Source organism: Bos indicus, chromosome 4 (assembly GCF_029378745.1).
Source record: "Bos indicus isolate NIAB-ARS_2022 breed Sahiwal x Tharparkar chromosome 4, NIAB-ARS_B.indTharparkar_mat_pri_1.0, whole genome shotgun sequence".
In the NCBI taxonomy this organism is placed as follows: Eukaryota; Metazoa; Chordata; class Mammalia; order Artiodactyla; family Bovidae; genus Bos; species Bos indicus.
In genome coordinates this window covers 106,274,624-106,302,162 of record NC_091763.1, presented here as the reverse complement: position 1 = coordinate 106,302,162, position 27,539 = coordinate 106,274,624, and the positions used below count along the sequence as shown (strand labels likewise).

The window sequence follows — 27,539 nt, the reverse complement described above, 5'->3', positions numbered from 1 at the left end:
ATATCTCTTTAAAAATCTATTGCTAGTGTATGGGAATAAACTGACTTTATGTTAATTTTCATTAACTTATTAAGTGTTATTATAAATAATGCAATGCTTCTTTAGATTCCTTTGCGCCTTCTAAACTTGTCATCCGTCTATAATCACTCTTTCCCCCTTCTTTTTTCATTTTCATGCTTTTTTCTTGTTTTGCCAGGCTGGAAATTCAACACAATGTGAAACAGAACTAGTGATGACCTTCATTGACTTACTTATCAATGACGTGTGACCAGAACAACTACTGGTACTGTAGACTGTGCTACATGCTCTGGGGATTAGGAAGTGTAGAATTAGATCCTGCTGTTTTCAAGACCTATTGTCATCCCAGGATAACTGCAAATCATTCTCCCAACTGTTACCATGTTCATTTTGCCCTAAGTACAAGGAGCCAAACTGCTGAGACTCTGATGTTTGCAGCAAAGTAAGGGCTTCTTCTCAAGCCAGCCAAGCAAGAGTATCCCCGCCCTCCTGCCCCGTTGGGCTGACTCTTCGACCCATGAACTGTAGCCCTCCAGGCTCTTCTGTCCATGGGATTCTCCCGGCAAGAATACTAGAGTGGGTTGTCGTTTATTTCTCCAGGGCATCTGCCCGACCCAGGGATGGAAACCATGTCTCCTGCATTGGCCTGTGGGCTCTTTACCACTGAGCCACCAGGGAAAACAAGACCTCAAATCCGCCTCCGCAAAGGCAAGGGGCACAGGGCATTTAGACTGTCACGAATGAAGCATGACCTGAAGGTCTGAGATACGGGCTTCCCTGGTGCCTCAGTGGTAAAGAAATCCACCCTGCCACTGCAAGGGATGTGGGTTCAATCCCTGGATTGGGATGATCCCCTGGAGAAGGACATGGCAACCCACTTCAGTATTCTTGTCTGGAAATCCCATGAACAGAGGAGCCTGACGGGCTACATCCATGGGGTCGCAAAGTGTCGGGCACGAGTTAGCTACTGAGCACATGTACATGGGGAGCCTGGGGCACTTGGGAAGCTTGGGACTGAAAAAATGTGCATGCGTTGTCCTTCTCTGCTGGGGTAACTGAGCTGTAGCCTCTGCCCGTTCACCACAGAAGTGCTCAGCAAGATCTGAGAATGGAGTCTTGGATCCTCTGAGGTCAGAAGGTCCCCAGGCAGACACCAGTGCTTCCCTAGGAGGAGGGTCGCTGGTTCTAACCAGTCTCAACCAGTTTGGCTCAAACTAGACACAGCTGACTCTGGGCTCTGCTGCACTACCGGCAGTTTCCTGGAAAATAACAGGCAAACATCTTATTCAGGATACATGCCACGTGGAGGCCAAGCAAGTCTTAAAACGACCTTGATTAGTGAAGGCAGGTGCAATGGATCTGATTAATCCTTACTCATGCTTTCACAACCACTACCTCAAAGATCTCACCTGAGTTTCCAGAAGTATCAGACAACTTCTCAAATGAAGGAAGGTTGGTGCTGCTCCCTATGAGCACCCCTAGTGCTCAAGTGAAAGTCACTCAGTCATGTCCAACTCTGCAATCCCAACCACCATACAGTCCATGGGATTCTTCAAGCCAGAATACTGGAGTGGGTAGCTTTTCCCTTCTTCAGGGGATCTTCCCAACCAAGGGACCGAACCAGGCCTCCCGTTTTGCAGGCAGATTCCTTACCAGCTGAGCCATAAGGGAAGCCCAAGAATACTGGAGTGGGTAGCCTATCCCTTCTCCAGTGGATCTTCCCGACCTAGGAGTTAAACCGGAGTTTCCTCCGTTGCAGTAGGATTCTTTGCCAAAGGGAAGCCCTGATAACTCTGACTGACTGACTGACTAGATGGTCAGAGGGGCACACTTCTCACAGGCCCTCTGGTCTCAGGCGGTCTTCACCTCCTGTGTGGCGAGTGGGGAGTTTCTCTATGCTGCACAGTGGCAGCCAGACACCCCAGGAATCATCAGGATAGGAAACATGCAGCCATGTGTGTGGTGACCTGCTGGAGTACTGCAGAGACTTGCTACTAGTACTTAGTTACACAGTCACTGATCCCGTACTGATTGGTGTCATTGATCAGTTGATTAAATTTAATCTCTTAGGGCCACATTCAAGGCGAGTGAGCTCCTCAGATCTCTGTCCTCAGTCCTTTGATCTTTTCTTTGTATATTCTGTCATCAAGGGATCAAGAAGGCAGTTTCATTCTTCCAGTTATGGAAATTGTCCCAAATTTTTACCTTCACCCAGGTCCATTTTTTGAGCCCCTGACTCCTACGTACTACTGCTTTCTGCATATTTCTGGTGAGATTTCTGTCCCAGAGCATCCCCAATATCAAGAAAATCATGATCTTCTTCCCACTTGGTCCTCCTGATTCATCTGACTTGTAGTCAAAAGCTTCCTCTCCATCTGTTGCCTCTCGTGATGAATCAGTTACCCAGGTCTTGATTTCATTTCCTAATTATGTTTTAAAACTCTCATTTCCCTGTATCTCTAGCACTGCCACCATCATCGTCCTAGCTTCAATACCCCTACAGTTGTTTCTTTCATTGTCTCTCCTTTTTGATCTCACACGCGTGCTGTTGTTGTTTAGTCACTAAGTCGTGTCCAAGACTTTTGTGACCCCATGGACTGCAGCACACCAGGCTTCCCTGTCTATCACTATCTCGCTGAGTTTGCTTAAACTTGGGTGCACTGAGTTGCTGGTGCCATCCACCCATCTCATCTTCTGTTGCCCCCTTCTGCTCTTGCTCTCAGTCTTTCCCAGCCTAAGGGTCTTTCCAACGAGTCAGCTCTTCACCCCAGGTGGTCAAAATATTGGAGCTTCAGCGTCACCATCTGTCCTTTCAATGAATATTCAGGACTGATTTCCTTTAGGCTGGACTGGTTGGATCTCCTTGTAGTTCAAGGGACTCTCAAGAGTCTTCTTTAGCACCACAATTTGAAAGACTCTCTCTAACACTCTTTATTTCTAGGCTTTTTATATTTTGCTAATCAAATGGATATCAATTTACATATAATTGCGTCTTTCTCCATGTTTCTTGATCACCAGGAAATCAATGTTTATTGATTACAGATGTTTCTTCTCCAAAGTGTATGTTAATATTTTTGCTTATTTTTACGGGGCTATGCAAGGAGATCCAACCAGTCCATTCTGAAGGAGATCAGCCCTGTGATTTCTTTGGAGGGAATGATGCTGAAGCTGAAACTCCAGTACTTTGGCCACCTCATATGAAGAGTTGACTCATTGGAAAAGACTCTGATGCTGGGAGGGATTGGGGGTAGGAGGACAAGGGGACAACAGAGGATGAGATGGCTGGATAGCATTACTGACTCTATGGATGTGAGGCTGAGTGAACTCTGGGAGTTGGTGATGGACAGGGAGGCCTGGCGTGCTGCGATTCATGGGGCCGCAAGGAGTCGGGCACGACTGAGCGACTGAACTGAACTGATACAAGGTTTACCGTCAATGTGTGATTTTTCCTTTTCCTAGAAAAGGATTTTTCAGGGGTTTAAACTCAGTGCTTCACCTACTAGCTTGTGGCTTCTGACAGAACTTTCTAGTTTTGAGACAAGCCTTGTTGTCTGAAGTCTTTCTTATTTATCCTTTCTGTCTTCTCCTCCCTCTGATCCCTTTGTGAAGGTTCTGCGCATGCTCTGTACTTGGGTGTAGAGGGTTGCCCCTTCCAGTCCTACCTTGTTCTTTTATCAACCTCAATACTGTATATAGCACATCCCTGAATTCCTTCATGAGTGAACATCTCTACTTGGCTGCCTAATGATTCCATTTGTCTTGAAAGTCTAGGATGGTGACAAGACAGTGCTGAATTTTCTTGGAGGAAAAAACTCCAGTGTTTATTATAAAAGTGTTAGTCAGTCATGTCTGACTCTTTGTGATCCCCTGGACTGTAGCCTGCCAGGCTCCTCTGTCCATGGAATTTTCCAGGCAAGATACTGGATTGGGTTGCCATTCCCTTCGCCAGGGGAACTTCTCAACCCAGGGATGGATCAGACTTCCGTCTCCTGCATTGCAGATGGATTCCTTACTGTCTGAGCCACAAGGGAAGCCCATTATAGAAGTATTCATTGCTTTTCTAGAAGCATTTTGGGATCTACCTATAGGATTATGTGTCAATTTATCTAAGAACTTATGATTATCATATGGGAGAATCAGAAAAAAAAAATCCAGATTTTATAATTTTCAGCCCAGGGAACTTTCCAGGTTGGTTGGCCATTTACAGGCCTAGCTCCATTTCCATATGGCTAGTTCTCAAGCACCATACCTTCCCCCTGCTCTCTACTCAGATATTTTTCTCTCCGTTTCTCTCTCTACACACATAGCCACAGATGACTCAGTCAGAGAGGCTGTGGCTTTTCTCTCTCCACACCTGCTTCCACAGGGCCCCATGGTTCAGTGGGGTGCGGAAGGGGTTTGCTACCAAGATTCTTGTCTGGGTCTCTGATCTCGGCCCAGCGCTGTGTCTCTAGCACCACAGAAGTAGAGGCTGCTGTCTGCAGGATCCACACGTGTCACCGTCAGAGATGAAAATGTTAGGTCTGGATGACTGATGGGAAACTTGTCCTTGGTATAACCTTGTTCGTATGTGGCATCAGTGCCCTCATTAGAAGTTGCCATCAGCACGAGGCCTCGTTTCGGGAACTGACGGTACCAGAACACAGTTGTAGCTTGAAAGTCCAATGCACGGCACTCGATGGTCACAGAGGCCCCACTCTTACTGACAGCCCTGCGGGGCTGCTGAGAGACGAGAGCGCCAAGCCCAGAGCCTGCTGAGACAGAGGTCAAGGAGATGAGAGCCCAGCAGGACAGGAAGACATGACCATAGGCAGAAAACCACAGCCTTGCTCATTCGCTCACCTTTCTCCCGGCTCCAAGGGAATCCTGTCTGTTATGTGAAATCATCCTGTCCTAATTCTTAGGCTTCTCATCCCCCATCTCTCCTGACTGGTGGCTCCTCACCTTACCCTTTACACCTCCAAATAGGATGGAATGTTCCCTCTCATTTTGTTCAGTGTAAAAAAATCCACAGTCTTAAGGAATTCCCTGGTGGTCCAGCAGTTAGGATTCAGTGTTCTCACTGCCAGGGACCAGGTTCAATGCCTGGTGGGGGAACTAAGATCCCACAAACCAAGCAGCCAAAAAAACTTCAAAAATTATAAAAGTCCACAATCCCTGACTATCACTTCACACATGCCAACACACACACACAGACACTTGACCAAGCTACTTAGCTAATAAGGCTCGTACTGGGTCCCAGAAGCAGCAGAAGCACCAGCATCTTCAGGAACTGGCCTCACACCACACCTCTCAGCAGAAAGATATGACCTTGCCCTTTCTTTCTCCATCCCTAGAAGGAGGGCTGAGTGTCTGCATAATTCTAAGGATGCTCCAGTCTGCCCCCTGGTGGTCATCATTATCACTGATGCAGGATCCGCCCCTCTTTCAATCAAGTGAAAGTGAAAGTCACTCAGTCATGTCCAACTCTTTGCGACCTCTGGAACTATAGCCCATCAGGCTCCTCTGTCCATAGGATTCTCCAGGCAAGAATACTGGAGTGGATAGCCATGCCCTTCTCCAGGGGATCTTCCTCACTCCAGGGAGTGAACCTGGGTCTCCTGCATTGCAGGCAAATTCTTTACTGTCTGAGGCGCCAGGGAAGCCCTTTTCCATAAAAGAACCATTCAAACATTGCTGGAAGAACTCAGAGATATTCTAACCCAACTCTCAATGTTATAGGACAGAAACTGAGGCCTAGATCATTGAAATGGTAGTAGTTTCCTAGTCTTATCTAAGGAAATGGCTATATTTGTGTGGTAAATGACATTGTTAATTCTTTACTTCTGTAACGTATCCTCAAAGTAATCAAGACAACTCATGCCTGTTAATCACTAGAACCATAGAGGAACATAAGAACTACCAGGCTAGAAGCTCAATGCTTCTTTACATTGAAAAAAAAAACACGTCCTCATCTTCTCAATGAAGTATTTATTTCATGAGTATATTATGCCAGTCCCCTCATATAATGGACTTAATACTAAACATATCTATGTATTATATAAACACACATCTCTTTATAATAGCCTGAATGCGGTAGAAGTGATGCTATGATTTTTAAAGCTGGGTCACAAGTAACCTTATAGATCCCTCCAGGGTCTCTCGAATGCTCACTCTAGGGGAAGCCAGCCACGAGATAATCATTTTCACTACCCCGAGGCCACCATTCTGCAAGGAAACCCACCTAGCCACATTGAGGGGCTGAGGGTAGAAAGACAGACACGCTAGGCTGGTGCACAGCTGTCCCAGGCACCCCAGGGCAGGGGTCAGCCACGTGCGGGAAGACGCCATCTTGGATGTGCAGGCGACTGGAGCCTCAGGCGTCTCCCGCCTCAGGGACCGTCTGACCATGACCGCCTCAGTTCAGTTCAGTTCAGTCGCTCAGTCGTGTCCAAGTCTTTGTGACCCCATGAATCACAGCACGCCAGGCCTCCCTGTTCATCACCAACTCCCGGAGTTCACTCAGACTCACGTCCATCCAGTCGCATGAGCGGCCCCAAATGCGGACTGCCCAGCCAGGCTCACTCAGCCCACAAAACCATGAGAGATAATATATGTTAAAGTCAGTACATTTTGAGGTGGCTGTTGTTACTGTTGTTTTTTTAAGCTTTTAAAATGAGATATAAATTCCACATATAATAGACTACACAAACCTTGAGTGTACAGCAGAGTGAAATTTCACGAATGACTTCATCTATATAACTACGACCCAGATCAAGATAGAGGACATTTTCATAACCCAGAAGCCTCCCTCATGCTTCTCTACAAGTGAAATAAAAATGCCCTCAGAATGTAGCTGCTGTCTTAACTTTGTACAGTCTGTGATCTGGCTTCTTTTTCAAGAAGAGATCCATACATTCATGAGATCCATCCATGATTTCACAAATAATATTTGCTTTTCTGCTGGATTTTATTCCATTCCTAAGGGCAGCTATTTGTTCACCGTGTTGCGGATGGTCATTTGGGTGTTTCCAGCTTGAGGTCATCATGAATAGAGCTGCCACGACAGTAGGTTTTTCTCACATATCCCTTTCTACTTCCTCAGAATTCTGGACTATTTAAGTTTTTATACAATTAAACTCGTTTTCTGACTTGTCTAATTTGCTCATTATTTTTTCTAGTATATTTTTAAATTCAGAAACTATGTGTATGGTGTCCAAGAAACATTATAGTTATTTGATTCTATTTTTCTAGACATTGTTCTTCCAAGTGATGCAATGGCTTGTTAACACTAAGAAAACATTAAGTGACACTTTAACTTTTTTGACTTTCATACAGTCACTTTCTTACAACTTGGCCATGGGAATGGGGGCCATTATGACATTTAACAAAGAGTTCTTTTTAGTACTAGGGGCACCCTGAAATAATAAAGAGTTCGATAGTTTTACAGTGGATGTTTTAAAATCAAGTGATGTTTTAAAATCTGCCTTTTTTGGTCATAAATTCTTCCACTGGAAGGAGGAAACCTGTTTCCTTTCAGTAGTTGATTGAGTCGCTAAGTCATATCTGGCTCTTTGCAACCCCATGGACTGGAGCCCGCCAGGCTCTTCTGTGCATGGGATTGTCTAGGCAAGAATACTGGAGTGGGTTGCTATTTCCTTCTTTAGGGGATCTTCCTGACCCAGGGATCAAACCCACATCTTTTGCATTTCCTGCATTGGCAGGCAGATTCTTACTGCTGTGCCACCTGGGAAGCCCCCTAGTGTAGATAGGTGTGATTTTTAAGAATCAACCCAGGGGATTGCTGAATCATGACTGTGCCATTCCACGACGTGTGTTGCTGCAGCAGCTGCTTTGGGTGCCTGGTTCAGGAGGAAGAAGCTGACTGCCCAGGATACTGAACACAGAAAAGCCCCATCACCTGGTGGGAAGCAGGACTCATTTGTGTGCAGAGAGGAGGTGGCTTTGAGTCACTGTGTCTCTACTAGCAGCACAGAGATACAGAGCCGTCTGGTTCTTCTGTGCTGATGTCACGGTAAGAGGAAAGAAAGGCTTCTTTTCACGAGACGCGCTGTAGCCTTTAGCTATGTCTTCTTTCTGAACATTGTTTACAACTCGCGAGAAGAAGATCTGCCTCAGTCCTAGACCCGGGTCCTGTCGGTACCAGTACATTGAGTCGTAATCAAAATCCTGTTCACATTCCAGGGTCACAGCTCTGCCTTCCTTTTTGAGCAGGTATTTAGGGGTCTGAGTGACCCCACCAGCCACGGTGCCTATGGAAGAAAGGGAGCGACTTGGGAAACAAGGCCCAAGAGGGCAGCCAATGCTGCTGCCGTGAGGGAAAGGCTTAACTCTGGAGCTGAGCGTCTTTAGGATGGGAATCTGCTCTCTGAACCCGGGACTCACCTGCTCCAAAGAGACAAAGGGCCACGCAGCAGATCACCTGGTTGCCCATAGTGGGAAGGGGGTCTCTTTGTAGCCTCCAGCACAGACCGATGAGGAAAGACACTTAGCTATGGGGCTTCCCCTGGTTGAATGTGTGGAATCTATCAGAAGCCCAAAAAGGAGGGTTGGACAGGATCCTGTAGATATTCAAGAGGGGCTCCCTAATCTGGCAGATGAGGCGACTGAGGACAGAGATCTGAGTCACTTGCACCTCCCTTGTGCCTCCCTCCCCCAAACTCTGCATTTTGTCTGGCCCTAGTGGGCGCCACCCCACATTTCCAGGCCAGAGCCTCACTGTGATTGGCCCACCTTCCTCCTTGCAGTAAGGAAGGTTTGATCACAATGGAGGCACAGTAGATGCTCTGGTCACACAAGAACACAGAGTTTATGTTTTTAACTTTATTTTGCAATGGAGTATAGCTGATTAACCATGTTTTATATTTTCAAAGGGACTCAGCCATACATATACTTGTATCCATTCTCCCCCAAATACCCCTCCCGTCCATGCTGCCACATAGCCCTGAGCAGAGTTGCCTGTGTTGTACAGTAGGTCCTTGTTGGTTCATCTGCTTTTTGATTTTCTGCAATTGTTTCATCAAAGAAAATGATAACAAAACGGTGTTCTGTAGGTGTCCAACATTTTTTGTTTGACGAGAATAAAAAAAAAAATCACTGAGATGAAAATCTGAGGTGATGTGTTTCTAAGAATACTATTTCAGGATCAGACCCATCTCTTAAATTCCAGACCAGTTTATCCAACTCTATTCCCACCATCTCTGGGATATACCATAGACATTTGAAGAATTTCTAATCCTGGCATCCATACCTACCTGTGCAAGCACTAGGCAGGGAACATTCCAGAAAGAATAAGAGGCAACATAGGTTGGTATAACGAGCACAACCCTTTTGGCCAAACACACCTTGTTTTCTCTGTTTCTCCACAGCCCACCTCCCATTTTTTTGAGCTTGAGAAAGAAAAAGTGAACTCCTGAAACCATATTTTCCTATGTTGAAAATGAAGAAAATAGTGCCTTTGCTTGTCTTGGTGATTAAATAAAATCCTATATTTAAAGCATGCGGTAGAGAACTCGAAATAGAGTATGAAGTAAAGAGAAGCATCAGGCAATGCATATTTCCCATGACAAATGATGTGGTTCTTATTATGTTCCCATTTTGGGGTAACGGAGTCTTCGTCCCTGAGCCTCAGTTGGCGTGTTCCAGCCCTCTCCTGTCTCCATCTTCATCCCTTGGAAGGCTTTGTAGCCAATTTCACTAATCAGACATCTCGGCTTCCCCAGCCCACGGCTGTTTCTGGGATGGGCCTGGAGAATGTTTGTGCAGTGGAAGGACATGACTGCGTTGATACGGATTAGGAACTGGCACAGAAACACGCTGGAGAGTCTTCCAGCTCCAACAACTGTATCTTCACGACACCGGGTCCCTCTTTGGGTAATTCAGCAGAAAAGCATTCCATTCGCATTCCTGACTCATCTATGATTTTTTGGTTGCTCAAGGTAAATCATGAATTTCAGATCTTCCTCCAGGAGCTGCTGATAGTAAACTTAACTGTGTCCTTTCACTGGGCTGCATCTCAGTGTTACCTCCTGTTCTTTACCCCTGACAAGGTGTTTTGGGTTCCTGGTGATGCCAACATTCATGGGACCTCAGAGCAGAAGGGACTGCATGAGACAGAGTTTTAATAGAAGGGGACGTGAATGCCTTCCAATGAAGCAAGGCAAGGGGAGCTCAGAAATGTTTGAAGTCTCCTGCATTCATTTAAAAGTTCATAGGAATTTTGCTTTGTACTCCAAAATGCAATTATTTGCATTGAATGTCAATACCTTTTAGAACATCTCTGGGCAACATAGAGGTCCAGGGCATATTCGAGACACAGCTATAGACCCACAGATAAAGCCAGTGATGCTGATCCATTAGCTCAAAACTCACTGCCTCCAGGAGCCAGATGACCCCTCAGCTGAGTAGGCTGGTGCCCATGACAGGGTTGCGCATGAAGAGAGCCTGCAGGCAGGACCAGGAAGTGTATTTACTGCATGAGCTTGGGGAGCTAGAGCTCAAAGCTGGCTTCTATGAGGCGGGTCTTCCTATGAGGTCACCATTTCCAGTGCATCCCATTGTCTCCAGAATTAATCTTTTACCTCACTTAAATGGAACTGAGGTTCAAGATTAGTCTTTTTCCCCCCAGAATTATGCACACAACCTGGTTTAGAATATTTCAGTATGGACAGAGTGTTGAGAGATGAGTAGCTTCATTATCGGTCCTTAGCTTCTGAAACAGTTTGTGCCACTTCTGCACACTTTTTATTTTTAATTCTTCCATTTTCTTTCATTGGCTTCTATCATCTTTCCATTTTCCATTACTGAGTACAGGGAGTGACCACATGTGATATTTAGGTACGTTTGTTGAGAGGCAGGGAAGTGGAGACCAGAATTTGTGCCAAAAAACAATAGAGACAGAAAAGGATTTGACTCCATTTCTTTCGTCCACCTCAGCTAAGCAAGGCTTCAAGCATCTTGAGAGAACCTTAGTTAATGGTTCATAATCCATTTTCTTCTCTGTGATATCCTACTTGATTTTTTTTTTTTTGATCTAGGTAATACAAAGAACAGTCACTAGAAAAACCATAAACTCTCCCTCTCAAACCTTTTGTCTCATTGCTATTTATTTGTATTATTCTCTTTAATCACAAATGGAATACCTGTGTGTGAGGGATCTTCCTTTCTTCCATTCTTTTGTCCTTTCCTACCCTGTGACAGTAGATAATTATATGAAAGAAGATGCAAAGAAGGAATTAGACACCATCCCTCCCTTTTAGAATGCACAGGCTCCCTGGAGGAGATGTACCTTGTACATCTAGGATGCTTCAGGCCTCGAAAAATAAATAAGATCATAGTAACTTTTAGTGTCCAAATAACCATGGCTCAAGACCTTCTTTTATAATAGCAGGGTCCTAAGGCCTTCTTCAAAGTGTCTCTTTTATTGTGGGAGGTATTCATAGGCTTACCCAATTATATGCTTCAATCAGAACTTAGCTGCCATCACCACTTAGAATCCGCTCAGTCATTTCTCCTGAAAACACTCCAAATTGTTCACTAATGCTATTGACAAAAATGCCCATCTCTGAACACACACGTCTAGCCTGAAGGGACTCTTTCAGGATGCTTTCAGATCGAGGAATCCTCAGCCTGCTAGGGCAGTAGGGAAATGAGTTATCTCTTCACTTTTTTGGCTATTACAGATAATGCTGCCTGAACACACACGTGAAAGTTTTTGTATGGACACATGCTTTCAGTTGAAATTGCTAGGTTATATGGTAATTCCACTTTAACTTTCAAAGAACTGCCCATACATTTTACACAGTGGCTGTACCATTTTCCATTCCCACCAGCAATGCATGAGTCTCCCAATTCCTCCCCAGCTGCCCCCAAATTTGTTGTTTTCTGTCATTTGCATCACAGCCAAGTGGATGTGAGATGGCATCTTACTGTGATTTTAATTTCATTTCTTTAATGATTAATGATGCTGACTATCTGCTACATTTATTGGCCACTTACATATCTTCTTTAGAGATGGGTATTTAGATCTTTTGCTCACTTTAAAGTTGGAGTATTTTTTTATTGTTGAGTTGAAAGCTTTTAAAAAAATATATATATAAGCTTTTTAAAAATATATTTATCATAGATATATGATTAATAAATGTTTTCTCATTTTGGAGGTTATTTTTACCTCTCTTGAGAGTGCTCTTTGAAGCACAAACTTTTTTTTTTTTTCAGTTCAAAGAATTCCAGCCTACTTAGCTTTTCTTAGCTGCCTGTGCTTTTAGTGTGATAGTTAAATCATTGCCTATTCCATCATCATGAAGATTTACACCTTTGTTTTCTTCTAAGAATAATCTCAGATCTTATACTTAGCTCTTTGATACAATTGAGTGAATTTTTGTATATGGTATGAGGAAGGGATGTAACTGTATTCTTTTGTACATGGATATCCAGTTTTCCTAGCACCGTTCATTAGAAAGAATACTGTTTCCAAGTTTAATGGCCTTTGCACTCTTATCTGGAAAAGGCAATGGCAACCCACTCCAGTACTCTTGTCTGGAATATCCCATGGATGGAGGTGCCTGGTAGGCTACAGTCCCTGGGGTCGCGAAGAGTCGGACGTGACTGAGCAACTTTACTTTCCCTTTTCACTTTCATGAACTGGAGAAGGAAATGGCAACCCACTCCAGTGTTCTTGCCTGGAGACTCCCAGGGATGGAGGAGCCTGGTGGGCTGCCGTCTATGGGGTGGCACAGAGTCAGACATGACTGACGTGACTCAGCAGCATCAGCACTCTTATCTAAAGTCAATTCCAAATAAATGTATTGATTTATTTGAGACGACTCTCAATTCTATTTTATTAATAGAATTATATTAATGCCATTAATTTTATTAATATATTGACTTTAGTAATTTTATTATTAATAAAAATTATATTGATTTATGTGATTATCCTGTTTCCAGCACAATACTGTCTTGATTTCTGTAGTCGTGCAGCAAGTTTTGAAATGGGGACATGTGAGTCATCTGAAAATTTTCTTCTCTCAAACTGTTTTGACTAATTTTAGTACCTTAAATTTCCATATAAATTTTAGCATCAGCCTGTCAATTTCTAGACAGCCTATTAAAAAGCTGAGACATTACTTTGCCAATCAAGGTCCATCTAATCCAAGCTTTGGTGTTTCCAGTAGTCATGTATGGATGTGAGAGTTGATCTATAAAGAAAGTTGAGTGCTGAAAAATTGATGCTTTTGAACTGTGGTGTTGGAGAAGACTCTTGAGAGTTCCTTGGACTGCAAGGATATCCAACCAGTCCATCCTAAAGGAAACCAGTCCTGAATATTCATTGGAAGAACTGATGCTGAAGCTGAAGCTCCATTACTTTGGCCACATGGTGTGAAGAACTGACTTATTTGAAAAGACCCTGATGCTGGGAAAGATTGAAGGCAGGAGGAGAAGGGGACAACAGAGGATGAGATGGTTGGATGGCATCACTGACTCAATGGGCATGAGTTTGAGTAAACTCCTGGAGTTGGTGATGGACAGGGAGGCCTGGTATGCTGCAGTCCATGGGGTTGCAAAGAGTCTGACACAACTGAGCAACTGAATTGAACTGAACTGTCAATTTCCAGGCCAAGAAAGGTAGCTGGAATTTTGGAATTCAGTTTTTCCTTCTCAATAATATTAACTCTTCCAATACATGATCCTGGGATAGGTTTCCATTTATTGAGACCTTCCTTAATTTCTTTCAAGCGATATTTTGTCCTTTTCAGTCAATAGCTTTCATTTTATTAGTTAAATTTTTTCCTAGATGTCTTATTATTTTGATGCATAAAGCCCCAGAGAAACTCTAGTTTGTTACTCTATACCTCTTAATAGTAAAAATGGAAATATGGACTTGCTTTTACTGCACCAGAATAGTATTCCTGTTATGCACAAGATTTAGATAAGAGAAGATAGTAATAAAACAAAATTAAAATAGATGACTGGTTTTTAAATCTTATACTGCCCTCTGCTGGGGAGGTGGGGGAGAGAAAGAGCTGACGTGTGCCTTCAATGGATGTCTTAGCAGATGTGTGCATATGTGCATGTGTGTGCATGTGTGTGTGTTAGCCTTGAAATGTGGGGCAGCAGTGGGTGAGGTCACTGGCTTTGGAAAAAGGAAAGAGAGAGGGGTTCTTGGCAGGGGACGGTTGTAAGGATACCCATGTGGACACCTCAAACGTACCACAATTTCAAAAGCGATCCAAACTAAACTTGCTCACTCAATGTTCTCTTTTATCTGTGATTCCTGGATTTGTTGAACATCCTGTAACTATTAAAATCTGAGAGTCATCTTTGTCTCTTCACCTCATCATTCTCCTTCATTTCTTACAACAAATGTGTTAAAATTCTGTCCATTCTCTACATTAAGAATCCCTTCTCTTCTTGAACTAGGCCCTGTTCTTGGGCAGTCCTCAAGAGCCCAATTTTACCAAAAACCCTCATAAGTCAGTTAGCCAGAGTACCCACCCTCAGTATCTGATACCCTTGTTATCTAACCTAATTCCTACACCCCCGAATCCCCCAAGGTGGTGTCTGATCATTCTGACCTGTCTTCAACAACCCAGGTAGCTCAGTTTAGCCAGTATCTCCCCTTATTCCTGAAGTTTCCTCTTAGTAATTCTGTCTACTGAACCCCTCTGCCTCCCTACTCTTTGACTATAAAGTAAACTTTTCTTGGTTTATTTGAGTTGTGCCCAATCTGTCTCCCCTACCACAAAACCCCATTGCTGTGGTTTCACTGAATAAAGCCTGCCTTATCATTGTAATAAGTGTCTGAGTAAAATTTTCTTTGACACAGTTCACCACGATAATAAATGGTCTGCTCTTCACACCGGGAAGCTGCAAGTTGTGTTCTGATCTACAATAGCCATGCACTTGTGGTCCCAAACAGAACCCTTTAGTATATGAAAAAGATGCTCTTCATAATGAGGCCAGGATGACGGGTCTGAATCAGGGCTGCCATGTACACCAGAGGGTCTGACCACTTTCTGTGGTGGTAGACTTTCTGACACACTCCTTTATTGCCAACTGGCAGCAGCAGGGGAGATTGCAGAAAATACACACTGTTTTCTTTGATAGGAACACATTTCGAGTCAGAATCCACGTTAAGGCTTGCAGGGGTGTTCCACGGGGCCCCTTCCAAGCAGGTGTTCTTGGATCAGTCATATCCACATGCACAATTATGCTTGGTTACTTCCAGATGGTTGTGACATGTCTTCCCCAGCAATCCCTGTGGTCACAGGTGTGGGGGGAAAAAAAATGGAGATACATCCTGAGTCAAAAAGTAATAGTCATGTCAGATCTTGGAGAACAAGTAAATGATGCAAGTCTCTAATTTTAAAGAGAATGCTGAGCCTGAGAAAGTCGAGGACATCTGCCAGCATCTTACCGCTTTTTTAAAATAAAAGCCAGAATTGGGATTGTTGTTGTTGTTTTAGTTGCCAAGTTGTGTCCAACTCTTTTGCAACCCCATGGACTGTGGCCCACCAGGCTCCTCTGTCCATGGGATTTTCCAGGGATTTTCCACTATTCTCCGAGAATAGTGGAGTGGGTTGCCATTTCCTTCTCCAGGGAATCTTCCTGATCCAGGGATCAAACCCGAGTCTCCTGCATCTCCTGCACTGGCAGATGGACCCTTTACCACTGAGCCACCAGGGAAGTCCCAGAATTAGAATTAGGAAGCAGGTTTCCTAAAACTCCAGTTTTAGTGCCTGTGGACCTGGAGCCTATATGAGAGAGAATGGAGGAGTTGAGGGTTTGATATCATAGAGTATCATTTCATGCTTTCCTGGGCAGCTGTACAAGGATTGTGATTTGAGTTTCTTGAAAGTGTCTCTGAGTGGGGATCGCTAATTAGCGTTTATCTGACTTCCATCCTCTTAAAAAGACTGTATTTGCTGTTCCTTCACAGTTACTCCTATATAGTCACCGCCTTCAAGGGTCTGTCAGTCTGTGGAGGAGACAGACTTCTGATGAAAGGACTATTATAAACCCCTAGTTGTCGAATGTCTGTGGGTCCACAGACAGGGAGGTCATCATCTTGGGAGGGTATGTTGCTGGAGAAAGAGTTTGCAGGGGAGTTGTGTTTGAGGTAAACTCAGAAGGAGTTTCTTAGCATTTCTGAGATACTGACTTCAGCTATCTGGCTTCTGTACTTGAAATTGTTGGGATGGAGGTCTTCTAAACCCAATTCTAATCACAGGCCTAACCACAGGCTGCCTAATTCTGCATTATTTTTAGGAATTTCAGAAGCCCAAGTCCCAAAGCACATCCACCAGGATAATTCAAGACAGAATTTACAGTCTGGCTCCCTGCCGGTAGCACCTGGAGTCACAGCCATCAAGCTGCTTCTTTCCTCCAAGGTAGAAAGATGAGGAAGGGCCTTTTTAAACATCTTCCTAGAGCTCAAGGGGAGAAGAGAGGCCAGGGAGCCTGCAGCAGAGGAAACTGACTCAGCCACACTGCACCAGGGCCGCCTGGCTCAGAGATGCACAGCTGAGTCCCTGGATCCACAGGCTGGAGCTTCAGGAGGGAACGGGTGCCCTTAGGTCTTTTGGCTGAGAATCCATCCGTGGGCATCCTGACTCAGCTGCGGTGCTTTGGGAATATGGAAGGAAACAGAAACTCCATCTCCAGCCTCACATTTTGTAAAGAAATATGTGACCAGACATTCTCAACAAATACGTGACCGGACAACTCAACATTCAAAACATGAAGATCATGGCATCCCGTCCCATCACTTCCTGGCAAAAAGATGGGGAAACAATGGAAAAACTGTGACAGACTTTATTTTCTTGGGCTCCAAAATCACTGCAGATGGTGACTGCATCCATGAAATGAAAAGACGCTTGCTCCTTGGAAGAAAAGCTATGACCAACCTAGACAGCATGTAAAAAGCAGAGACATTACTTTGCCAACAAAGGTCTACCTAGTCAAAGCTATGGTTTTTCCAGTAGTCATGTATGGGTGTGAGAGCTGGACCATAAAGAAAGCTGATTACCAAAGAATTGATGCTTTGGAACTGTGGTGTTGGAAAAGACTTTTGAGAGTCCCTTGGACTGCAAGATCCAACCAGTCCATCCTAAAGGAGATCAGTCCTGAATATTCACTGGAAGGACTGATGCCAAAGCTCCAAAACTTTGGCCACCTGATGAGAAGAATTGACTCATTGGAAAAGACCTGATGCAGGGAAAGATGGAAGGCAGGAGGAGAAGGGGACGACAGAGGATGAGATGGTTGGATGGCATCACTGACTCAAAGGACATGAGTTTGAGCAAACTCTGGGAGTTGGTGATGGACAGGGAAGCCTGGCGTGCTGCAGTCCAAGGGGTTGCAAAGAGTCTCACAAAACTGAGCAAATGAACTGAACTGAACTGATGTAACCAGAAATTGGATCCTATCTAAGACTCGCCCCGTCCCATCTCTGTGATCCAGTGGGTGGTATTGGGCTGACCCCAGGGTCTGCGTGTCCTGTGGGAAGAGATAGAAGCACAGAGGGTGCTTCTGTTGTAGCTCTAGGAAACATCTTCTACATAGGTCCTCATGCACCCCTGAACTCCCCTCCCCCAGGAGGCAGGTCTCCCAGCAGAAGAGCCTCATGTCCATGGCAGGATCAGAGTAGGAAGAGCTCTCCCAGCAATGGCTTCTGATGCACAGCAGCAAAGAGAATTGCAGACCGTGGGCCCCATTGACAACACCCACAGCCTGAGGGGCACCTTTTGCAGGAGACAGGGAACCCTCAGTCCAAATATTTGACCTCTTGTTGATTTTGTTACATGGACGATGTGAACAGGCTCCAAATCCACTTAAGGGCTCTTAGGACTCGAGGGCTCTTGCAGACTCTATGGTAGGGTTGATGGCAACCTTCAGGAGGGCTTACGCCAAGGGGGACCTACCAGGACTGCTGCTGGCAGTACCCCCTCCCTGTGATGAGCCCCTGCCAACCCACGCCTCCACAGGACACCCTCCAACACTAGCAGGTATGAAACATCTCTGTTGGATTTAATTCAATCTCTGAGTCCAGAGACTGCCACCAAACCCTGGCCTCATCACTCCAGAGAAGCTGGGTCATGGAATCACAGTACTTGCCAACTGAGTCCTCTGACATCAACCTGGAACAAGACTGGCAGGCAGGACCCCAAAGACCTGGAGGAGAATCAGGAAGTGATTCTGCCAGCAATTCTGGAATATATTTTTTCATTTGACACTGAAGCACGTGCTGCAAAATTTTCATCAGAAATGAGTGGGTGTCTTTAATACTGATCTAGGATTTTAAATTATTTAGCTGTAATTATGTCTCTCCTTTCTTACCGGCATCCTGTTATGTATCAAATACAGAAATCATTCTAACAACAAAAAGAAGCAAGAAGAAATAGAAAAGGGAAATGAAGAGAGTGAAATTTAAAAAAAAAAAAGATCAAGAAGAGAATGGTAGAGTTCTATACAAGGGTTGCAATTCTATCCATCTTATAAAGTTCTCGACATATATTCTCAAATTTTAATATGAACAAAAATAACCAGGGTCTTGGCAAAATTATATGCATTCCTATAACCAACCCCAGAAATTCTGCCTCTGAAATCCTGATGCTGTCCTAGAATTTACCTGTTTATTCTGTCCCTCAGGTGAGGCAAGTTGTCTCAGATCACACTACATTTTTTTCAAGTAGAGATTCTTAACAGGCTAAACTAACTAAAAAAGACACCTAATGCATTAAATTACATGTTAAAATTTAAGTAGAACAAGAATTTCCTGGGAAGTAGTATAGTAGTGTCAGTCACTCAGTCATGTCTGACTCTTTGTGACCCCATGGACTGTAGTCTGGCTCTTCTGTCCATGGGATTCTCCAGGCAAGAATACTGGAGTGTGTTGCCATTCTCTTCTCCAGGGGATCTTCCTGATCCGAGAACCAAACCTGAGTCTCCTGCATTACAGGCAGATTCTTTACTGTCTGAGCTACAGGGAAGCCTGGAAAGGGAATATTTAATGGACAGATTCATGTTCTGAAAATTGTGTTAAAAAACAGATAGGAAACAAGAAACCTAATTGAAAATGATGTGAATGAAGCTGAAGGAAGAGAAATTTCCAGGGCCTAGGGTATAGCCAGTATTGTCAAATGCTTCAAATAGATGAGGCAGTACAGAAACAAAAATAAGTCTTTATTCCAGCAAAATATATGCTTCTAATATTTAGGAGTTTCTAATATTTAATAGTTTCATAAGAATGGGAGTACCCCCTAAGAAGCAGAAGATAGCATTCAAAAGAGTGACTCTTCTGTAACAAAAACAAAAGTGCTGGGGATCAAGAGTAAGACTGGGTTTGCAGAGGAACGAAAATGGACACTAAGGAGCATTTCTCTGCGTTTCTGTTTCAGGGGGTCAGAATGAAATTTTGCCTGAGAAAAAAAGAATTATATTTGGACTTCTGGGAATAACACAGTTGGTTCAGCTTATACTGAAATAAGAACAGATATGACTAGAAAGAAGAAATAAACTCTTGTTACATGATGCTAAATGATCAGATTTGTAAAAAGAATGGATCATTAGATTTTAGCAGAGGGATTTTGAATTCTCTAACTGTTCCATGTCACGGCAATGACCTCCCCAGCTCCCTTCACTTACACTGATGTAGATTGTATATGTCCCTCATTACAACTTGGGTCAGAAACCTGAGGGTTTTTCAATTATCTGGATTTCAGTTGTCAGCACAATATGTATTTTTCTGCTGAGAACATATTAATCTGTCTCCTCCGTCAACTCCATAGAAACTAATTAGTGACTGTGGGGTCTGACATTGTCACACTTAAAATTAACGTGTTTTTTGTGTTACCTGGATTTAATGCCTTAAAAAAGAAATTAACTAGATTCTTCACTTGCTGCTGCTGCTGCTAAGTTGCTTCAGTCGTGTCCGACTCTGCAACCCCATAGACGGCAGACCACCAGGCTTCCCCATCCCTAGGATTCTCCAGGCAAGAACACTGGAGTGGGTTGCCATTTCCTTCTCCAATGCATGAAAGTGAAAAGTGAAAGTGAAGTAGCTCAGTCGTGTCCAACTCTTAGCGACCCCATGGACTGCAGCTTACCAAGCTCCTCCGTCCATGGGATTTTCTAGGCAAGAGTACTGGAGTGGGGTGCCATTGCCTTCTCCGGATTCTTCACTTGGGCTGACATTATTCTAGAAACTAAGGATCTGCTCCCTTCTCTAGTTCTTTCTGTTTTCCTAGGTTTTCTGTGTCCAGCAAATGCATTAATTATCCTTCACACCTCATGTGTGATGACCATCTCTTGGGTGTCCTGGCCCCTAATTAAAGAATTCCTGTCTTTGCTGGTTTTGATCTATAAAGTCAAAGTGACAAAGCCTCAGCTGCCATGTTGTTCAAAATAGCACAACCCCTTTGGCTAATGTATTTTCCAAAAGCATGTTTTCAAGTAAAACAGGATCATCTTTTCCCCAATTTTCTAGATTTGGAATCTAACATGAGAGAAAGTTGGTCCTTAAGGTGGCTGGAGGGCTGACATCTGAATCTAAAATCTTCTACATACTATGAAAAGACCCTGATGTGGAAAAGACTGAAGGCAAGAGAAGGGGATGACAGATGATGAGATGGTTGGATGGCATCACTGACTCAATGGACATGAGTTTGAGTAGGCTCCGGGAGATGTTGAAGGACAGGGAAGCCTGGCATGCTGCAGTCCATGGAGTGCAGTCCACTCTGCAAAGAGTCAGACATAACTGAGTGAATGAACAACAGTTTACTATGAAATCTAAGAAATAGAGAAGACAGTTTATAATAAGGGAGAATAAATGGAGCCAACAAGTTGGAAAAAGAAAGGAGTCATCAAATCTACCATGGCACAGTTTTGGGACTTCATTCCAGAAGAATGCCTGTGTTCTTGTTTTAAGATTTTATAAGATGTACAATAATACACTTATTCTTGAAAGAAATTTTCATATGGCTTAAGATTGCTCTAATTCTATTATACACCTGCTTCCTGAGCTGAACCTGGGTTGAGTGTGCATTAAGCTTAGCCGGTATTTCTCACTGTGCAATCACTGCTGGCACAGAAATACAAAGCTGAGTCCTGCGGCTCCGTAGACTGGATCTTCAGACTACAAGGTGAGTTTGAGGGGCACTCAGCTGAAAATCTCTTGGGCATCTCTTTATCATCCAAGACTTTATCATTTTGGAAGGAAATCAAGAACTTGAACTCTTTGGTCAGGATCTGCTGATACCAGAACACATAAATATGTCCTTTTTTGGGAACACAATACATTTTCACTTCCAGTCCTTTCCCTTGAACCAGGTGCCCTGGAGTCTGGGTGACTTCTGCCTCAAGGAAACCTGTGAAGAAAGCACACAGAAGTTGGAGACTTAGCCCTGGAGGGCGTCTGATGACCTGGATGAAAGGCTGAGAGCAGGGCACTGAACAGATCAAAACAGGGACTTCCCTGCACCCAGGAGACAAAGCACTGTGAAGCAGGTGAGTGTGGGGTTCGTGGCAGCATCAGGAAAAGGGCAGAGGCAAGTGGGTTTCTCTGAGGCTCTTTCATCCCCTGTGAGCGGCTCCTCTCTGATGTGATCACTTCCTGGAACCCAGTGAAATTTACATAAAGACGTTTGCTCTTGCCACAAAGAAGTCACTCCTTTAGATGCCATCTTCAGCTTTCTTATGGTGTATTTCCACTCTATCTATGCTTATAAAACTATTCCTCTACAGATTAGTATGGTATATTTACTAGGACAAAAACTTATTTTTTGAAATTATTTTATTTTATTTATTTTTGGCTGTGTTGGGTCTTCCTTGCTGGGGGTGCTTTTCTCTAGTTGCAGAGAATGGGGGCTACTCTTGAGTTGCAGCACGTGGGCTTCCCATTGCAGTGGCATCTCTTGCTGCAGAGCACAGGCTCAAGAGTGCGTAGGCTTCAGCAACCGCAGCACATGTGCTCAGTAGTTGCATTTCCTGGGCTCTGAGCACAGATTCAATAGTTGTGGTGTATGGGCATTGCTGCTCCACAGCATGTGGGGTCTTCCCACACCAGGTATCGAACCCATGTCTCCTGTATTGGCAGGTGGATTGTTTACCACTGAGCCACCAGGGAAGCTCCCAAACTTAATTTTTTTCTCTGCCTGCTTGATCTCGTTGAAGCATTTGACAGCATTGACTATAGACTATCCACTAGGTCCTGGAAATTTGTCTTCCCTCAGTTTCATTCACATCATCTCCCATTAGATTTATCATTTCCTATCTATTATGCTATTAAATGCAGTCACCAGAACCTAAATCTATCCATTAAATTTAGAATCCTACTCTGTACAAGTGAAAAAATAGAATATAGGAAACAACTGTACTCAGTCTTTGGAAAACAGCCAGCACAAGACTGATTCTTCCGAAACGAGAAAAGAAAGGGGGAAAATCTGTACACAGTGAAGAGGGTTGATGCGAAGAGCCAACCCTGATGCTGGGAAAGATTGAAGGTGGGAGGAGAAGGGGACGACAGAGAATGAGACGGTTGGATGGCATCACCAACTTGATGGACATGAGTTTGAGTAGACTCCAAGAGTTGGTAATGGATAGGGAAGCCTGGCGTGCTGCAGTCCATGGGGTCACACAGAATCGGACACATAACAAGTGTGGAGGAAAAACAGAGAAGGTAAATGTTGTGATGAGACAGAGGTTAGAAGATAGAGGGAACAAAAGCAACTACAATTTGGGAGGAAGACTACCAGAGAGGAAGAAGCTACACAAAAAGTTCCAGAAACCTTTGTAGGGATCATAATAAAATTTTGACTCAGGAGTAGTCTGTGTCTCTGTAGAACAGAACTAACAAACATTAGAGAGAAAGCACAGAAAAGATTCACCAGTACTCCCAGAACGGCCATGCTTTTGTCCTGGGACAAAATGAGGCTCAAGCAGGGTTTGGCACATTATAACCCAGGGCCTGGCCACCTGTTATGTGACCACTTGTACTGGGGTGAAAAGCACCTCCAGGATGACAGCTTGAGGAGCTCTGAATACCTCATTTCCAAAGAAAGTGGCATGATGGCTGAACATTTAGAAACAAGCATTTGTAGCCTCTGAAAATTGTCCCAAGAGCATACAGCAAATGGAGAAACAGTTACTCAAGAAAATCTTCTAAATCTTGGGAGAAGCCATGCAAGTCTGTGTCACTGAGCCGTGACTCTTGCCCTGTCGTTCTGTGATAGAAGCTCTAGCCCATGCGGATGTGGTCCAGAACACTGGGATCCCCGAGTTTCTCCTGGGGAGGGGCCAGCTGCCAGCAATGCTCCTCCCCTCCAGATCTGCAGTGTAGAAACTATTCCTGGCCAGTCCAGCCCAGAGGTCTGTGTTCCCTCCTTCCACCAGCACCTATTCAAAGGGCAGACTCTGTTCCAGAAATAACAGGCCAAGAACACAAGGCCCCAGTCTTCCTCTTTCTGACTTGCCCATAGGGTGGAGGTTCCATCCTGGGAGGGGGGCAAGTCGAGAAGACCCCACCCAGGGATCCACTCAGAGAGCAGAAGGGTGTCGTTCCAAGAGAAGCGAGCCACTGTCCCTGCCCCCATGGTGAGCCGCAGGCCATGACGACACAGAGCTTCAGAACTCTACTGTGACTTAAGGAAGGGCAGCCAAAGCCCTGCATTTCTTCCTTCCTCTTTTCCTCCCCTTCCTCCTTCCTTCCCTCCCTCTCTCCTTACAAGGTCAGATCTGCATCCCAGTCATATGGCCTCCCCAGCCTCCTTGGCTTCCTTTCCATTTTCCCTCAACAGGCATTTTCTCTAAAAAATATTGTTTCTAGAACTAATTTTGTACATCAGTTGAGTGGAGCATCTTTTCTTAACTATACACACAACCTAGTTTAGAATGTGTCCATATGGGGGACAGTGTTGAGAGATTAATAACCTTCATTGGTGATGGACAGGGAGGCCTGGCGAGCTGCGATTCATGGGGTTGCGAAGAGTCGGACACGACTGAGCGACTGAACTGAACTGAACCTTCCTTACGGACCCTTAGCTTCCGAAACAGTTCGTGCCACTCCCCTCTCCACTTTTTATCTTTCGTTCCTTTATTTTCTTTCATTGGCTCATATCACCTTTCATCTGGGCCTGAAATGAGATGAGCCTGTAGTCTTCATTTCTCCCCTCTTTTTATTCAAGAGGAAGTGGAATGTTTGCGGAAGGAAAGCAGCAGTTGGCAGCTCATCTGCTGCCTCCTGGTGGAATTCTTTGGCCATTACACTCAAGATGAGTCAGTTTTCTAGACTTTACCGTGGAGCCATAAAATGTGAGTGGCCCTAGATTAATCTAGGCCCAACATCTCATTTTATAGAAGAAAAATTTGACATCCAGGTAGATGAATAAAGAGATAAAGAGTTAATCACTCACAAGAAAAGCGGTGCAAATGTATGGTGGGTTAAGAAAGAGGAGAGTAGAACATGGAAGTTAGATGGTAGGTGGCTCAACTGCCAGTTTTCAGCTTCTCTGATTTTTACCTAACATCACCAGAATTGGATCTAGGGCAGTACTTCTTGGTCTCTTGATTAAATACTTGGACACCTGTGATATTGATGACTGTATGCAGTGATGCAACACATTATTGCATAGTAAGAATATCTGTGTCCTTCAGCATTAAAACAGGGACACAGCATTAAATCGCTCTCATCTTCTAAATCAGGCATCTCAGAACTAGCAGATGCCAATTCCTTTCTGCACTGATGAACTTTATTCACTCATGCACCACTTACTCAATCAGTCACCATAAATATTTCAACCTAGTAAAGGACATAAGACGCAAACTGGCTTTCAGAAAGCTGTTCATAGTAGAGTGCAGAAATCCTTTTTCCTTCAAACAAGCTGTGGTATTTGGTATTTTTATTAATATTAAAAAGATAGGGCAAACTCTAGTAATTTTAATACATCTTCCACAGTGCTGCTTCTCGATTTTGACACGAGACCTATCGTGCAACTTAAATGGTTCATAGATGGATTTATATCAGGAAAAAAAAGATAGAGGCGCTGTGCATAATGCATGTCCCAGGCAATTCACATGTCTTCAAATCTGGCACAAAATTTTAGCAGTTCTAATTTTCCCTGGGCTTCCCTGGTGGCTCAGTTGGTAAAGAATCTGCCTGCAATGCAGGAGATCCAGCTTAGTGCAGGAGACCCAGCTTAGTGCAGGAGACCTGGGTTCAATCCCTAGGTTGGGAAGAGGAGAAGGAAATGGCCACCCACTCCAGTATCCTTGCCAGGGAAATCCCTTGGACAGAGGAGCCTGATGGCCTACAGTCCATGGGGTTGCAAGAGTCAGACACGCCTTAGCAACTAGACCGTCACCATCATTTTCCCTACTTGATAAGAAAACAGTGAGACTGCATTCACATGCTTATGAGGGAAGTTTCCTCTAATGGTGAGAATTCAGGGGAATGGTGCTAACTCTTGCCTGGGTCTGTCCTTAAACATGTTTCTGAGTCAACCACTCAGACTTTAACAGAAACAACTAAGAAAAAAAATTACTCTACTGAAGAGAACAGAAGGGGTGATCCAGGGAAATTACCACCAACTGAATGTCGGGTAAGAGTAACCACTTTTCCACTCCTGGCATAACTGTTAATGGTTTTTGTAGGTTTAGACCCAACTTCTATCTACGGAGGAGATAATGACAGTCTTAAACCACTTCCTCTCATGGTTGCCAGAGGGGAGGCAGGTCTAGAGGGGACTCTTGGCTCTGAAAAACAGAGGTTTATGAACAGAGGGCAGGGAAGGCTTCAGCTCTGTGTCTCTGCTGCTGGCACAGAGATATACGGCTGAGTCCCCCAGGCCTGCCGAGCGGATATCAAGAGAACAGAAAGAGGTGTTAGGCTGGCTGGACTGGAAGTTTTCAGAGGTGTTTTTTTCCTTGGTGATTTGTTTATCATAGTAGTACAACAGCAGTTTTGGTGCTTGGCTTGGCTTCTGTTGGTACCAGTACATGGCATCATGCTTCATATTCTGAGAACAGCTCAGGGTCACTGGTTTTCCCAGCCCGGTAACCAGGTATCTTGGGTTCTGAACGACCATGGCTCCCACATGACCTGCACAGGAGGAGGAAGATTTAGAGGCAGAGTGCAGGAGAGTCATGTTGCCGCTGTAAACGAAAGGCACAGAACTGGGGACAAGCTTTAGTTAGAGATGTCCTTCCTGACCAGGACTTACCTGCTCCCAGGAGATACAGGGCCACACAGAGGAGAAGCCTGGGCCTCATGGCAGGGCTGGGACAGGAAGGAGACCTGTGTTCCAGACTCTGGTCTCTGGGTTGAGAGACAGACAGGCAGGTCTGCCTGTGACGTCAGTGTCACCAGCACAAGGACACCCTCACTGATAATGGACACAGCTTCCTGCTTGACAGGGGCATCTGGACTTGGCTGGATCCAGTATAAAGTAGAGGTGATGTTCCCTTATCTGCCCCTGTTTCTACATCTGCCCCATTTCATCCTGGCCTCTCCCTCTCCCTCCTCATTTCTTTTTTCCTATAAGATAGTTCAGAGATTCCTCAGCACGTGAATGTGTGTGCTGTGCTAAGTCACTCAGTCATGTCAGAGTCTTTGCGACTTCATGGACTCTAGCTCACCAGGCTCTTCTGTCCATGGGATTCTCCAGGCAAGAGTACTGGCATGGGTAGCCACGTCCTTCTCCAGAGGATCTTCCCAACCCAAGGATCAATCTTTTGCATCTCCTGCACTGGCAGGTAGGTTCTTTACCACCAGCAACCTGGGAAGCCCCCAACATGTGAATGCTGCTGCTGCTGCCAAGTCACTTCAGTCGTGTCCTAGCTTTTGCTAAAGTCTTGTTCTGCCCTCCGCATCACAGATGGGTGACTGATGTTTGCAAACTATCCTCTCCTCACCATGCAGAAATCAGGTCCTGGAATCCCTCTATTTATGACCACTTTTCAGAGAGTATCAAAGAAATTATCTACACCTTTTAGCCATCAGTGACAACAGAATGCTTCCTTATGGCCAGTAGAAATGTGCCTAGAAGCAGCCTTCCTACACTGGTCCGAGCAAATCTGGGCAAAGGGTGAGGGTGAGACACATTAGGGCTTAGAGATGTATCCAGTCCCTCATTCCTCTCTGACTGCATCTGGAAGCATCAGGCCACCACACCAGTGAATCAGCCTCACCTGATGCCAGAGCCCTAGTGCAGCCACTGGCCCCGACCTCACAAATGGTCAGGATGGGCTGACACACATTAGCATTTAGCACTAACCTGTGCTTTTTATGTTAGAAAAATCAGTCTCTACAGATAAAGGAAAATTGTCCTGATGATAATTGACCTGGTTATTCCACTCAAAAATGAGGTTTTTTAAAAGTATTTGATAATGGATGTGTGCTAGACCCATGTAACTTAAACTGATCATCTCCATTATCAGGAAGCAAACTAAAAGAGTAAATGCGTTTTGATTCATGATTTTTATTTCTATCAGGGACACTTGTTTGTGATGTAATAAGGAATATAAAGATG

General features: G+C 44.4%; 1 gene segment (V, D, J or C); it reads right to left on the bottom strand.

The window, feature by feature from the left end:
• LOC109557711 (T cell receptor beta constant 1-like) overlaps positions 1-27,539 on the bottom strand; it is a gene marked incomplete in the record, with an annotated part of 426,686 nt that overhangs the window by 222,043 nt on the left and 177,104 nt on the right.